Below are 17,261 nucleotides of genomic sequence, written 5' to 3' on the forward strand. Positions count from 1 at the left end.
CTCAATGTTTCGAGTTCAAGTGGAAGCTGTTCACAAAGGAAACTTTTGCAATCTGCAGACATAAACTTCTCCTGTTTTTCCGAGGTGAATTTATGCATTAAATGGATGACTCGAGATGATTCCATTTTTTTCGGTGACGTGTGGTGTCTGGCAGACGTTGGATGAAATATTATTTTAATATTTTCAGCTCAAAGACTCTTTTAAGCACCGAGCATCATTACTATAAAAAAAAAAAAAAAAAAAAAAAAAAAAAAAAAAAAAAAAAAAAAAAAAAAAAAAAAAAAAAAAAAAAAAAAAAAAAAAAAAAAAAAAAAAAAAAAAAAAAAAAAAAAAAAAAAAAAAAAAAAAAAAAAAAAAAAAAAAAAAAAAAAAAAAAAAAAAAAAAAAAAAAAAAAAAAAAAAAAAAAAAAAAAAAAAAAAAAAAAAAAAAAAAAAAAAAAAAAAAAAAAAAAAAAAAAAAAAAAAAAAAAAAAAAAAAAAAAAAAAAAAAAAAAAAAAAAAAAAAAAAAAAAAAAAAAAAAAAAAAAAAAAAAAAAAAAAAAAAAAAAAAAAAAAAAAAAAAAAAAAAAAAAAAAAAAAAAAAAAAAAAAAAAAAAAAAAAAAAAAAAAAAAAAAAAAAAAAAAAAAAAAAAAAAAAAAAAAAAAAAAAAAAAAAAAAAAAAAAAAAAAAAAAAAAAAAAAAAAAAAAAAAAAAAAAAAAAAAAAAAAAAAAAAAAAAAAAAAAAAAAAAAAAAAAAAAAAAAAAAAAAAAAAAAAAAAAAAAAAAAAAAAAAAAAAAAAAAAAAAAAAAAAAAAAAAAAAAAAAAAAAAAAAAAAAAAAAAAAAAAAAAAAAAAAAAAAAAAAAAAAAAAAAAAAAAAAAAAAAAAAAAAAAAAAAAAAAAAAAAAAAAAAAAAAAAAAAAAAAAAAAAAAAAAAAAAAAAAAAAAAAAAAAAAAAAAAAAAAAAAAAAAAAAAAAAAAAAAAAAAAAAAAAAAAAAAAAAAAAAAAAAAAAAAAAAAAAAAAAAAAAAAAAAAAAAAAAAAAAAAAAAAAAAAAAAAAAAAAAAAAAAAAAAAAAAAAAAAAAAAAAACATTGTCAATGACAAGAGAACGCTCATCTAAACATTTTAGAGGCTGAACCGTCTCTGAGGCCCCTCGGTAAGACGAAGTACGGGAGGAGTTGGACTTGAACGGATGCCCACTTCTCGCCAAAAATCTTAGCACCGCACGCGCTGCCGCACCCATTATCAGTTTGATTTTACATTCAATTATTATTCTCAGTTGATTATATCAATCTTATTTTAACTGGTGTTCGGTTATTGAGAAAAAACTCTTATCAATGCTCAGCTAAACATCCTAAATGAGCGAACTCCATGTGAGTCAGCTTTAGCTTTCAACTCGAAAGGTGACTTGATTAAGGTAGGACGAAAACCTCCCAAGTTACATTTCAGTAGCGAAGTGGTAAAACAGTTCAAGTCGACTTGAGTTTTTGAGGAATATTTCCGAATCTAAGGGAGATAGCGAAATTTTCATAATTACATTTGGTGTAGCTCTCAATCGGCTCTACAAAAAAGGTTATAACAAAATTTTGCTATCTCCCTTAGATTCCGAGATATTCATTGAAAACTGGTCAATAGTCAAAATTGACTTTTACCAATTCGCTACTGAATTAATCAGAGAAAATTTTGGAGTCTGACGTTACATCGGTCTTTTGGCTTGGAAGTAAGATGACGAACTGGCGGATTCATCTACTGCGATCGATACAAAAGACAGACGCTGCCAGACTAGACAATTGAGGAGACAGCCACTTCCCCCTCTCTATACCTCTACACAAAACCACATGAGTATTAAGGTTAGGTTAGTGTGACCGTTGATACGCGGTACACCGGCACAATAGAGTATACTATGGCTGGGTTCAACATAGAGAACAGTGAAGTAGAATGCGGATAATAGAGTATGGAGAATAGCGTGTAGCGAATGGTCGAATGTCGAATGGATATGGGACTTTGGGTACCTTTAGCTTCCTCTCAACCATTTGAATCGTCCACTGAATGTTGGATACAGATCGTTTAACTCTAACCGGTTAGCTCTTCCGATTCATTATGATTAGGGAATTATCGATAAGAGAAACAGAAATATGCTGAAAGATCTTGGTGAAAATGACGGAAACCTCTTCCTGATCAAGGACTATTTGTCAAAAAAGTTTAACACTACAAGTAAACTTCTTGATTCAATCCGGAGCCTCTACTTGATGCAAGTACAGTGAATCAAGTCGAGGATGTACTCGTTTGAAGTAGATTTCATCGACTTTGATCGAGTATCTCAAAAAAATGGCGAATCGAGTTGACAACTTGATTCAAGTAGAGTCGACTTGAATCAAGTATCTTTCCTACTTGAATCAAGTTGATTCAGGATTGACACTAGTTTTCAATTAAAACTAGTTTAAGATAGAAACCATTTTTTTATGCGTAAAATGAGGCGTAAACTCGGATAGATTGGATCCTAGTCTTCCTCCTTGAATCGAGTACAAAAAATACTTGAATCAAGTCGCGATTTACTTGGACCGAGAAAAATTTCTCTTCAGATGGATGTATAAAAAAATTCGGAAAGATGTTAGTTAAAATATGAAACGCTTTGATTCCGATTGTTCGATAGTGATTTAATTCAAGTCGAATTGAATTGAATCGAAGGATCTGCTTGAATCAACTCGTATCGGACTTGGATCAAGTTGCAGAATCTATACTCGAAGTACGTTCTACCAACGGATTTACTTTCGACGAAAAATTGACTCTCTTCAGGTGTAATAAATAGCGACTTGATCCAATTCAAATTGAATCGAGTCAAGTCGAAAAATTCCTTGGATTAATCAGAATCCGACATGAATGAAGTCTGAGAATCCAATTAAATTGAGTCACTCAAGTCGTCTACAATATGAAGTAAATCAATTTTCGACGTGATTGAGTTTTCCTCCTATCGAGTCAATTCCCTCAAGTTGCTTCAAAAATTTTTTCCTATCCCGAAAAAAATTTCGTGACTCAAGTAGATCGCGACTTGACTCAAGTATTCTGCATACTCGACTCGAAGTTGAAAGACTGGGATGAAATCTATCCGAGTTTGTGATTCATTTTCGTTTGAAGAAAGACTGTTTTACAATAGTTTTTACCACCGAAAAATTTATTAGGATATCAATGAAAGGAGATTAATGGCTTTTGGGTTTGGCGAAAAAAAAAGTGAGTAAACAGAAAATCGTTGAGGTCAACCTACATGGGGTAGAACACGAGAGCGATAACGTTGCGGGACGTAGTAGAGAGTGAAAAAATAAACGTAAAAAAATGTCCCAGAGCCCTACATACCACGGAAGGAAAAAAGCCAGAGTGCGAATGAGTACTAGTTCAGTCCTCTCATATGCATATCGCAGTGGAGCCCTCTGACTCCATCTCCCTCGTCTCCCTCTTTGTTCAGCCAAACGCACCCCACGACTACACGTGGCGGTTTTCCACCGTAATACTCCTTCTCACGTGTGCAAATCGCATGAACACACACACGGAAGAGAATTGGGGATGAAAAGAGGGAAAACCCATAGTATGGTAGCATAGCATAACGACATGTGCACCGGTCGCTTGCTATACCAATACCCCCTTCCCTTCCACTCGTGGACCATCGAGAATCGGTCAAGCGCTGGTTGTCCTTCTCCCTCAATCGGGCCCTCTCATTCTCTGAGCAAAATCACCCTTTGTCCACTGGACGATGGGGAGAAATTACTTTTTTGCTCATGCGACGATTATGGAAGTGAAACGGGAGAAGAGGGAAATGTTATTTTATCGCATCGATTATTGAGCAATTGTGATCGTTTTGGACTGCCGAAAATTGGGGGAGAAGAGCTGTTATTGAGGGGCGGAAATACCTAATGTTCAAATTTTGTTTTTGAGTATTTTTTCTCAGTAGATTTTTTTATCAGAGAAAAGGTTCTACACTAAGAACGAATTTTTTTGCTAATTTTTAGGAAAAAAAAATCAGAAATAAAGCATCAAAATTTCGATGAATTCAAGGTCATTTCTTATTTTTGTTGCGAAGATGAGTGAATAGTCGGACATCTTCTAATCGCAGGGCATTTTATTGTATGTTGTTCTATTAAATTTGAAATTACCTGAAAACTAGCAAATTTTTAAATAAATTTCTCCATTATAATATTGACGGTCTAAGCCTCGATTTTTTTTCGTGAATTAATTTTTTGGAATCAGTTACGCGTATTTATTCTTTCAGTTACTTTTGAAAATAATAAAAGTAACAATAAACAATCAAAGGAACATATAATTTAATGTCACGTTTGTACCATGAGTTTTTACAGCTAGAATTATATTATTTCACACTGAATGATTGCTTCATGTCACAAGATAGTTGAATTGTTCCATAAAGTATCCAGAACAGAGTCCATTCATTAGTTAATCTTTGCTGGAGATTCTGGATTATACAAATCTTTTTTTATCGCTTTAAAAGAAGATATTTTTTCAATTTACCATTTCAATTCACTATTTATAATATATACATATTTATATATTATGTACTCAGAAAAAATGTTTTTAAGAAGGAACATACAACAAAGATTTCTATAATCTAAGATCTTAAGCAAAGATTCTCCTTGTTCCTAAGGTTGTCCCTGGCGAAATAGATTACTAACAAAAAAGGTGACACCAATTTTTTAATAGAGTATTTGATGACATTTGTTACTGATTGGTAATATTTTATTGGTTTCCAGAGCCTGAGGAAGCTTGAATTACAATCGAAACATCGCGATTTGACAATTAATTAATTGAATAACGTGGAAATGAACAATAATATAAACGTTCAAAAAATGTCCTCCACCTCAGATATAAATTCACTTTGTTACCATTGATCCCCAAATGAGATATTTTCATGAATTCACCCTCATTTTCAATACATCATCCCGCGCCATTCTCATGCATTGCTCGACCTTGTCCACCCCATTCTCTTCAATTTAATTAACAACATAATCTCGAATTCTTAAATTTAAAGAAATCCAAACAATTCGTGTACGGAATATAGTTTCCTCGGAAATAAGTAAGACTTGACGAAGTGGCTCCCTTGAGGAAAACAGGAGTTGGAAGAGGGCGGGGGGAGGGGGGGGAGGGGTAACACAGGAGCATGGAGGCCTGGTGTGGTGAGAGGCGGCCCTTGATTACCAAGATCTTCATCTACATGCTAAACATCGTTTCTCCACATTGCCTTGAATACTCTTGTACTTACGTATGTATCTAGATCTACAACATTCTCCACCGTCTCGTCCCCTCAACAACTCTCGCTCTATGCCCTCCAGCGTCCACGGCCTTCTTCAGACGAAACGAGTGAATTCCTCTCCATTTTCACGCTGCACCCCTATTCCTGCCCTTCAATCCCCCCTTCCTTGCATGATAATATACTCTGTTTCATTTATATGATGTTTGCTTAGATTAAATTAACCGAGCGTGAGGAACTGTCTTCCTGTCTTTTGTCTTCTTGGTATTCGTTTTGTCGTTTTATTGATTTCTTTTGATGTCTTCAAGTGTTTCATGAATCGTAATCATTCTTAGAAGAAGGGTCATCAGAGCGGGGGTCATATCAAGGTCACGCGGGATTTGTTTTGATTTGTTTGGAAGCTTTTTTCGCGTAGCGCCTCTCGTCTTGGTGGCGAGAGCCAGAACCATGTCTGACTTCTTATTGCACTCCTTTCGGCGGAGTGACGGCAGCGCCACTTCTTTAAGAAATTTTCCTTACATTCTTTTCCTCACTTACCGGCAGTACTTTAAGACGATGTCGGGCGGGAAGGTGACAGTGATAAAGGAAGGAATCTCTTCGCTGAAGAATAATATTCATTTTCGTTTTAACCCCGTTGTGAATATTTGACTTTTTTTTTTATCACAGAATTCATAAATTTTCCGCGGTTTTCTTCATTTTAGCAGGGCTCATTCTATCATGTATCGGGCTCTTCTGGTGGGTAAATCACAGTCATGACGCAGTCATAATTTTTCCCTGACAATGAGAGAAAAAAATTTGAGAAAAAAAAGTCAGGTTTTTACCGACATTTCAGTTCTCCCAAGATAGGTTACCGCGGGGTGGTGGTTCTTAGGGCGCGTCAGAAAGAGGGTCGCGCACTACGGAAAATAAAGCAGGGGTTGGGGGCTTTCTTAAACAACTCTTCTAAGTCGTCCGACGGAGGGCGACACTTGTTCCTATCTTAGAAAAATTTCTGAAAAATTCGGGAGAAAAAAACATCGCATCAGATTTTTTTTCTTTCAATTCAACATTATTTTCTGGAGTTCAATTGCTGACAATTTTATTGACGAAATAACAGATTGCATATAATAAATTATTATTTATTAATTACTTTTTCAGCTGAATAATTTTTCCAACCGCCTGCATTAATATTTCAATTCCTCCTTCCCCCGGCTATTTCGCGGTTCTTGATTATTTTAACCGCCACAATGAGTCAAAGCAAAAAATACTTTTACTTTCGCCAACGTTTTGAGTAAATGTCACTCCTCATCAGAGCAATTTGTTTATTCTCGTCTACTTGAATAACGAAGAAGATAACGAAACCTTATTCTCCATGTCTATTTTAATTTACCACCTGAGAATCTAAATGAAGACATTCAAATGATTCAAGGAGCTTCAAGCAAATTTGATAATCAATTTATTCCTACCTATCTGAGAAACCTATTATCTACTCCAAAAACTCCAAATCCTTTTAATTTATAGTTATCAACCCTAATGGGTTATTTACACAAAAAGATCACAACTGATATAAAATATCTTCTGCTTAAGGCTGAGTACATACTATAGTTCAGGGTAAGCATTTTTCCATTCAGATTTTTATCCTACAACTTTTTACAAATTGGTGGATAATTTTTAGTGGTTCTACATCCTCTGCCGCCAAGAATGCAGCTATGATGAACGGTTTGGGACTTTTATATTTGATCAATCTTTCATTCATTTTTCTTGGTCAAGCCCAGAGTACTCTGAACAGAATAAGTTGTTGCCTCTAAAAAAAATTATTATTAACTAATACCGTTAACTCATTTGTGGACTCTGATTGTGATGTGGATGTTCATACGGACTCAGTTGGAGTCATTGCGTCTAGAGCTTACAAATACTTAACTGGGTTAAGAGAAACTGCTTCATAATGTTTACTTTATAATTTACGGCTTCGTGCCATTAACTCACATTTTTTTTGTTTTCTTGTTATCAGAATATTTACTTTTATTTTACAACTTTATATGCTATGTAGTGACCCTGTCATTGGCCTTTGGCTGTTGGGTCTCAGTGAACAAAATAAAATAAAATAAAATAAAATTATATTGAATGATTTGACATTCAAAATACCAAACGGACCAAAAATGTTCAATAGATAACTACTCCCCTCGTTGAATATCCATTCCTTCAATTCTCCTCAGTGCCACCTGTCCTCGAATGGAGCCGGTGACCCCAGAAACACGAAAAATAAGGGAATAAAAAAAGTCGAGAGACTAGAGGTGAGAACCTAACCTACAAGCAAGACCGAGATATCTCCAAGTATCTTGGCCGGGTCTCGACGGTAGCTAGGCAACCCCCACTCCTTTTCTATCCAGTAGAAAGGCAGGGTTAGAAAGACAGAGATGGCGATGAGAGCAAAGGATGCGAGAGAGTAAGGAACATCGTTCAGAGAGAAAGAGAGAGGGAGAGTAACAGCCACCTCCTTTACTGCCCCCAACATCGGGTTAACGCTATATACCTTTTCCTCCTCACCTCGAACCACCGGTCCTCTTTCAAAAACCCCTTCCATCCTCATCGTGGGAGCGTGGGATCCCAGCCGCGCCACAGCGGCCACGCTGGGCCACCTCAGACCCCAGGTTACGTCTCTCCGACACTCACTCCCCCAGCCATCCCTACACCCTTTGCCCTCTTACGCTCTTTCCACCTTCTGCTTTTCTATATATACGATGCATCCCTCTGCCCCTCGCTGCACCGTTCTCTAGCCGCCGTTAGCGACCGTCCGCCTGGTTCAATGATTACTCTTCGGTTAATGCTGGATAAATGGGAAATTTCGCTGATTGAATTTTTTTCGATGTCACTTTTCAAGGTTGGAAAATCTTTTCTCATGATTTTTTATCGGTTGGATTGGAGACTTTTTTAGAGGTGTTCAATTAGCCACTTTCTTAATTTTGCTTATACACGGTATCGGGGAGGTACGAACGCCTATTTGCACCTCTCCTTTCACTAGGGATTAGCTCTCTAGCGGACATTCTGGGGATTTTTAAGGAATTGGCTCATTTCACTCTTGCTAACTTTTCCGCCTGCATTCGGAGAATTCTTGCTTTTTTTTTTTTTTTTTTTTTTTTTTTCTTATGGATACCCCCCGTCCCACACCTACCACCATCGCAGGGGAGGGCACATAAGGGCTACCCCCAGACATCGGAGCTCATGGCTCCCAAGATGCAGACTGCAATGTTGGCGAAACGTCGGCGCAACGCTGAAACCAAAATGCGGCGTCCATTCGGAAACCAATAATATCAATAATCATGGCCGCGAAAGCCTCAAAACTAAGGTTTCGACATCGGCCCCTGCCGGTAGCTGTTCCATACGAGGAGGTTAAGCGGACACATCCAAGTACTAACTAGGCTAAATGCTGTTTTTGTTTAGCCATGTTTTTATTTAATTATACGACAAGATATTAACAGGTATTTACAGTTATTTAAATTAACGTTTCATATCGGATTTTTGTAAACTATGGTCACTTTGTGACTCGAGTTTTAAACATGGTAATGGTATTATTTTAATGTTTCCATAACAATATATTAAATTTCGGTTTTCAAAAGAAAAAAAAAAAAAAGTATAAGTTAGTGTACTTGGAGTATTAAAAATAACGTGCCCTTATAATTACACAGGAAAAGAGATTATAAAATTTTTTGTAAACTAATAAAAAATTCAATTTTTCAATATAAGTTAATATAATTTTTAATATAATATAATTTCATGAATTTGTAGTAATAGTAGACGGTGTGTTAAACTACAGGCATCTAGGTTTATTAATTATCTAATATTGAATTCACTTTTCAGTTTTTTAAAATTATTTTGACAATAATTCAAAAATATATTGACTAATTCTAAAATATATTGAAAATATTTAGAGCTTAGAGCACCGTCAAAGCCGCACGCTACCCGTATCACCACTACTGAATCCAAAATTTTAAGAAACAGAAAGACGAGAATTCCTTAATTTTTTTGAATTTCCATTCTAACGTGAATATTTGGCGCCAAATTACATAGAATTTTCAGTGAAATCTGAAATTTCATGATTTTTTCCCCTCAAATCGCATTAAGTTTCACTGTCCTGAAAATTCCAGAATACATTTACCGCAATTTTCCAGTTTTCTATTTATTTTCAGGGAAAAATGGACCTGAAATTGACAATTCTCTTCTCATTCCAAAATTTCTTGAAATTGCACTGATAATTAAATTCGATAAAAATTTCCAAAAAGTGTAGCGCAAATTTCCGCCAGAAAATTTTATCAGTATGTGACACATCTCCCTTCGTGAGATAAATTCATCAAAAATTTTACCATATCCAGCTCAGTCGGTGATTGAAAAAAAATACAGTTTTGATAAAATTGTATAACAATTATTTTCCTTCCAATATTTCTGAGACGTCGAATTCCGCACATCAAAAATTTTGAGGCATGGAGTGACCAATAAACTCCACTACGGTTCCGCCGCTCCTGTGCTCGGGAGATATAAATTCTGTCACCATTTTGTTTTGCGGTTACCCACAGTAGAGATTCGTCGATGCGTGGTGCGTGATGGGCGAGGCATCGTTCTGCGCATCGTCTTGCGGTTGGTTTTGCGGTTTGGGGGGGCAGCTAGGCCCGATCATTGGCCGACGACAGGGTGAGTATCAGGGGTGCTGGGTTTTTGGGGGTGTGGTACTACCTTTGCGGCTTTCCAGAAACGATCTCTTACTGCTAATGTACAATTCCGTAAGTATGTCCTGGTCCTGGTCCCGGTGCTATAACCGATTGTCTTCCTCATTCACTCACTTTCAAGTATAATTTTTGTTATTAGGTATGCGTTATGCCTCGGCAGATATATTTCGTCGGGAATAAATCCGCGAATCTAGGCCCCTGCCCCATAAAGTGGGAAGGAAGCAGAAAGGAGGGTGAACCAACGCCGTTTAATTACACGTCCCGAGCCCCTCGTCTCTTAACTCAACGGTGGCCTCTCCCTTTCATTAAGGCAATAATTTTAATAATTTTTATCTTTTCGTATAATCTGACTAATTAAAATTACGCTTTGATCACACTCCTCAAGCCGCACTCATTCTCCCCCTCTTATTCTGTCTTATACTCGTTCTGTTGCGTACTAGATATTCATAATTCATGACTATTACTTTCTATGGCCATATATTTTCCTTTTCCGTCGAGACTAAGAAGGAGATTTTACATTTAGAGAGAATAGTATTTTGTGCATCAAGGGCGGAAAGTTATTCCCGAGGGAGGAAAGTATCAGTCTCTATTAACAAATAGGTGAAATATTTTTGGTCAGCTATCTATTTCGCCAGACATATGCTAGTCTTGAGAATACTTCAAGCTTATCGCAGCTTATGAATAAAAAATACTTATTCATGCATAACATAAATATATATAATATTAATATAAAATATATAATTTGAAATCTATAAAATCATGGGAATGTCATTAATAATAATGATAAAATTTATATATTATAGATACGATGGATTATTATTTTATACATTTTATATTTAATTAAGTGTTTTTTATTCATAAACAACGGGAATTTTTCGTCGTAAAAATTTTTGAAGATCATTTTTTCAAATGAATATGATAAAAGAGGACGTCTACTCCTTTTTAATGAATAAATGAATTCATTATGATCAAAAATGATCGAAGGGTGCCCCTTTTCATAGTCTCATTAAAAAATGAAATTGAATTTATCAAGATTATGTTGATTACTTTCATACAAGATTTTTCTAGAAATTACCAAAAAATCATCTACACTAAGGAAAAAAATACTTTTGTCAAATATATTTACTAACAACAAGAAAATTTACACATGTCTTATGCAGATATTTATGTGCATTTACTTGTGGCAAGTAAACATAATTAGCAAAAACAATTTTTTTCTCGGTGTAGAATGCAGAAAAATATATGTTAGAAACTGTGATTTATAGAATTTAGACTTTATGTGTGTTCTAATTTTATAAATTTTCTATAATTCAGGGGAAAGTTGAAAATTCATGTCATTCTGTTTCTGAATACCCATGTTTCATTGAAAATTCAATCAAGTTGTGAAATTTCCATCTCACGCACACCGAAAATTCATGAATTTCCCTGAAAACTACCTAAAACTTGAAATTGCACAATCATTTTTTTCCTAAATCGGATTCAACGTCACTCCCGTGAGAATTACTACTGTTTTCCATGAAATTTCGTAAAATTTCCAACAGTGTAATACTCACTCGCATTGAAATTTCAGGTAGTCAGCTGCTGTATGGACTCCCAACATTTGAAAGTAGGGTGGGCGAAAAACACTTTTGAAAAGTTCTCATAGCCGTTTTACAACCCAGTGGAATCTCCTTTTACCACTGTCCATCCAGTAAAAAGGGATCTCCTCGGAAAATCAAGGGGAAATACTTGTACTACCATTTCGGCTCTTCCTCCTCGGCAAAAAGTATAAAACATATATACGTATATACGTAAATATACCAGAAGTATGGGGGTACGGTTGAGTGGTGAAGTTGGGCGTACTGGCTCCTTTCACAGTGTATTCAAATGTTGATGAAATTGACCAGACGCGGGGCATACTTTGATCTTTTTTACTTCCTCAAATATTCAAGTTACCGAAAGGGAACATTGAAAGTGAACATCTGAGAATCTTTGTGGAGTCGCTGAGAATTACTCCTGCTCGTATACATTTGAATTCTTTATGTAGACCAGGGAGTCTGCTGTCAATCTTGATAAACATGATTTTTGAAATATTGAAAATAAAAGAAAATGTTCTCTCTGCAAATCAATCATTTGCTATGATTCATTTACTGTTAAATAATTAACCTAAAAGAGATTTAAAGTAGCTTCACCATTCGGCCGGGCTACGCTGTACTTTTGAATATTTTCAGTTTTTAAATTGTTAAACTAAATTGCATGGAAAAAAATTGAAAAAATTCATACCCAGTCAGTATTCTCTAAATTAAATTTCCCTCTTATAAAGAAATAATAAAACTTGTTTGCAAAACGGTGGATTATTTTTTGAGTCAAAAAAATTCTTGATTTTTTTATATCTAATGAACTGAAAATCAGATTTTAATCTCTGATTACAATGGAAATGTTGATTTTCACATAAGACACTGGGTGAAATCCTGATTTTGAAACATCTCTGCTTTGAAAAACCAAAACGATAATTAAATTGAGAAAAAAATTAAAATTCCGAATCTAATCGAATTTTCTGCAATTTTTTTGCAGTTTCCAATAATCTTTGAATTTACCGTAAGGGTAGAACTACTTTAAACAAGGCGAGAATAAGTTCCGAGAGGCGATAATAATCGATAAAAGGACGATGTGTCACAAAATTTTATAAACAAGTGTAACTCAATAATACTAATTAGTAACCAGAATCTCAGATGTTTATTCTAAGTTTTATGCGTATTATGGAACGCGAACATCTCGAAAACTTTGTATGAAATTATAATGACTTTAAAATGAAGGAAAATTTTTATAATTAAGAAACTTGAGACACTGATTTTATTCACTTGAATGTTTCTTTATATTTCATGTAAAATATTAAAATACATTTATCACTGTTTTATTTACATTAACGTAAATAATACAGTCTTTGTGGAAAAGAAAATAAATTTTCAATCGTTGCGAGTTCAATTTTCGTTTCAGTCTTCAGAATTTTACGCAATAAAATCAAAAGGTCATATACGTACAAACGAAAAATGTCCCAACGTTTCTATTCAATCGCCGTATGATATAACGGAGAATAATAATGAATAATTGACATTCACATGAAAGTTGAAATGACTCTTCGCATCGCAGCAGGCCTCTCAAAAATTCCGACGTGCTCGAGGGCGCCCCTGAAAATCAAAAGAAGAGTAATACCTCCAATTGTAAATTTCATTCACATTAGCTCATTTTATGAGACAGCCTACAATTTGCTGCTCCCCTCAATCTCCCCAAAAGCCCAAATAAAGAAACAATCGTCGTCGTGTGGCATCGCGGAAGGTTGTCGTTCGTCGAATCCAATTACCCAAGGCAATACTTCTCGAAGTTGTTTTTTCACACCCCTGGAGTAAAGTATGGGGTGTGTAGATGGTGGGAGGAGACCGGCACACCGGTACACTCTCGTGCTCCGGTATAAATTCGCGGGAATTAAACGAAAGAATGCGGTTTGCGTCGACGTACGACTGGCTGGCTGCCACCCTTAAAAAGCCTGGCCCGGGGTATACAATATACACCTAACAACCCCCTGCTTCAACCCCCCTACTTCACCCCCCACTTCGTCCCTCTTTTTTTTCGCCTCTGCCATACTGATAGTTGGCGATGAATATGGGGAAGGCGCCGGCGTATTTTTCGTTTTCGTGAATGAGACGGGCAAGGGGGATGTTGGATTTTTAATTAAGGGCGCAATGACTTCTCAGCCCAAGAATTCCTGGCATATCGTTCCTGCGCCAGCTTGCAGGCTATTTTAAAACTCCCTCTCTGGGATCTCATGCACCTCATTTTATTCTCCACACATGTCTGAAATGTCTTCTAACGTATTTTGGAGGAATAAAAAAAATTGATGTATGAATTTTCAATAGTTGGCGGCAGCTGTTCGTTGATGTTAGTTTTTTGCAGGAGCTGGTGATTGAATCATTGATTATCAATCACAAGAATTTGAAATTTTTACGGTGTGCAGGGCTTGATGTCGATTCGTTTTTCTTAGAAACTCCCTGAGTCAAGTCGGGAGATCCGACTTGAGATAAATAGGAGTCAATTATGCCAATCCGGGAAACAATTTTTACGGATGCCATCTTAAAGTCCTCAGCAAGACCGGCAAATAGACGGAAATTGACCGGTCAATTGTTAGCTGGGAAGGATTGATTTGCTGAGAAATGTGCCAACTGGGGACTTTTCTCAAGTAGATTCTTTAATTTGGTTCTGGTCTGATTCGACTTGATTCGGGTAGACTCTGCGATATGATTCAGGTCGGGTACAAGTAAATTTCAATAGATTTTGAAAATTTGTTCAGGTTGGGTTCAGTTTGATTCAAAATAATTTGGGTTACTTGATTCAAGCACTTTGACTGACTTGATTGAAGTAAATTTTATGACTTCGATTCGGGGAGACTCTGCGATATGATTCAGGGCGGGTCCAAGTAAATTTGAATAGATTTTGTAAATTTATTTAGCTCGGGTTCAGTTTGATGCAAAATAATTTGAGGTACTTGATTCAAACACTTTGAGTCACTTGATTCAAGTAGATTTTATGACTTCATCATGTTGGGTCCTACTTAACTGAAGTGAATTCTCCGACTTTATTCACACCCAGAAAAAATCCTTATTTTGAAATTTGAAAGATCAAAGTGAGATTTTCGAGTCTTAAGTTGAGACATTTGAAAGACTTAACTTGGAATTTTCCAAAGTCTCATGTTGAGAGTTTCGCAACTCATTTTAAGATTTTCGAAAGTCTCAATTTGAGCTCGTCAGTCTCAAATTGAAACTTGATCTTTTTGAGTGCAGGTCGAGTCCAACTTGATTCAAGTTGATTTTGCGACTTGACTCAGGTCGCGTTCAACTTCATTCAAGTAACTTCTGCCACTCGATTCAATGCGACTTAGATTGATTGTCCCTTCGACTTCAATCAAGTATCAATTCGACACGGATCAAGTCGCTATTTAGTACCTAAAACAGGTAGATTTTTTGACGTGAATGCACCCGTTTGTTTGACTCAAGTAGTGCAACGATAATGATTCGGTTATTGTTATACTCCTTGAATCATTATGTTTTCCTTTAGGTAACTCTCACTTAAATCATCAATCAGTCATCATTATCAATCACAAACAGTTCGATTTTTGGGATGTGCATTTCTGTTCATTGATTTGAATAACCAGGAAAGTTCCTAGCATTGAAATCGACAACAAGTTGACGTTCGTTTGCCGTCTGCACTCTTCCAATGGATGCGAAACATTCGAAGGGATTGTTAAGGATTCAAGGATTGCTGGGAAAGTACTTCAACTCATTCACTCACTACAGAGTACACTTGAGAAATGCAAATTTCTCTCGATGGTAAACGTTTTCCACTGTTTAGTCGCTTGTGAAGAGAGACCAACTGAAAAATAAGGTTGAGAAGAGAGAGTAACGCGACAAATAAATCATTGGAGGCAGGACCTAACGCATCCCACTCACCTTTCTTAAATTCACGGATGAACGGGGGGAAGCGAGTGTATGTATAGAAATGGAGTACCTCCGTGGATCTCTCGGAGCTCTCCCCCTCAGTATTTATGTGTTAGAATCGGCATATTTCAGATGTGCCTTTAAATATTAAAAAGCAATGGAGGGTGTGTAGATTCTCCCTTTGCCTCCCTGCTCCTCCAACCTCACACCATGACCATCATATTCTCAGACGATTCAAGGGAAAATCAGGGAGTCAATCTTCTGAGAGGCGTCTGAAAAATAAGGGAAATGACGAAATACACCCGGAAAAATGTATTTTTTAAATCAAATGAAAATCTTTATTTAATTTTTTTTACTTATTTCAAGAATCTTTTTGCTGCAAATGAATGAATGTTTACTTGTCTCAAAAAAAAGGATTTAATTATATCAAACAAACAATTTATTTAGTAATATGAACAGTTTTCTTATTTTAAGAAAATCAGATTTTTATGTATTTTGTGAAAGAATTTCAAAAGTGTGTTTCAACGAGATTCGTGGACTATTTTTCCTGTTTTCCAATCTATTTCGAGTTTATTGCCATCGCAATGCGATAATAAATTCTTAGTATTAAATAAATATTTATTTAGTTCAAAGAAAACATTTATTTGATTCAAATGAAGAAGTTTTCTTAATATAAGAAAACTATTTATTCAATACAAAGAATTTATTTGGATCAAATAAAGGTTTATTACTTGAGCCAACACTTTTCTGTAAAATGCCCGTTCCAACAGAATTTCCTAAACAACCACAAGAATTTAAAAAAAACTCATAAATTCAATCGATTTCTATTTCCCTTCTATTGGATTATTCTGTAGTTCTTATATTAATCTATTACTTCTTATTTTATTTTATTTTATTATTTTATATTCTTCTTGTACGAATCCTCATTATGCGCCTGCTCCCTGCTCTACAAAAAAGTTTATAACAAAAATTTTTCTATCTCCATTAGGTTCCGAGATATTCTGGTAAAAGTGGTAAAACGGTTTAAGTCGAATTATCTCCCAGCTGAGTTTTCCCGGAATATTTCCGAATCTAAGGGAGATAGCGAAATTTTCGTAACTACATTTGTTGTAGCTCTCAATTGGCTCTGCAAAAAAGTTTATAACAAAAATTTTGCTATCTCCATTACATTCCGAGATATTCTCTGAAAACTGGCCAATACTCAAAATCGACTTAAACCGTTTTACCACTTCGCTACTGAATTCAATCGAACTTCCTAGCGAATTACCTGGGTTTTCCTACGAAATTTTTGGTGCATGCAATTAAGAAACAGACTTCAGGCTTTGAACCAACCGAATCCCGTATCGTTCCCAATTTACTATGACGAAAAGGAAGGGAGTAAGTTCAGAAGTGACGAAGCATTCCCCTTCTCACTCTCTTTCCCAAGAAAAAGGGAGAGATTGAAATAATTAAACCGGCGCAAGTTTTTACGACAAGGTGTTCATTACCGTGGGTAATTAAGACGCCCCTTAACTAGACCCCGCTAACCACCCCCGGGGGGGGGAGGGGGTGGTAAACCAACTTCTCGGTTGGAATACGGAGGGAGTGGAAAAAGACAAGGGACGATCGCAGTAGTGAAAGTGCAGACGGGGTGAGAACAAGATTTCACGTAAAGAAAACGATGAAAGCCAAGGCTTTCCAAAGGGACACGGCGAGTTTGGAAAAAAGCAAAGTTTTCATAAGCCGCTTTGGTTATTATCGGTGATAATGTAGAAAAATCATGTTCCCTCTCTCCCTAACCTGTACCGTAGGATTTATTTAATGAGCCCCCGGTTGTCTATTAATTTTTTTCACTCCAATTCGAAAGGGGAATGGAATTCAT

The sequence above is a fragment of the Diachasma alloeum genome, unplaced genomic scaffold (genome assembly GCF_001412515.2).
Source record: "Diachasma alloeum isolate Michigan unplaced genomic scaffold, Dall2.0 Dall_scaffold_00302, whole genome shotgun sequence".
NCBI classification, from domain to species: Eukaryota; Metazoa; Arthropoda; class Insecta; order Hymenoptera; family Braconidae; genus Diachasma; species Diachasma alloeum.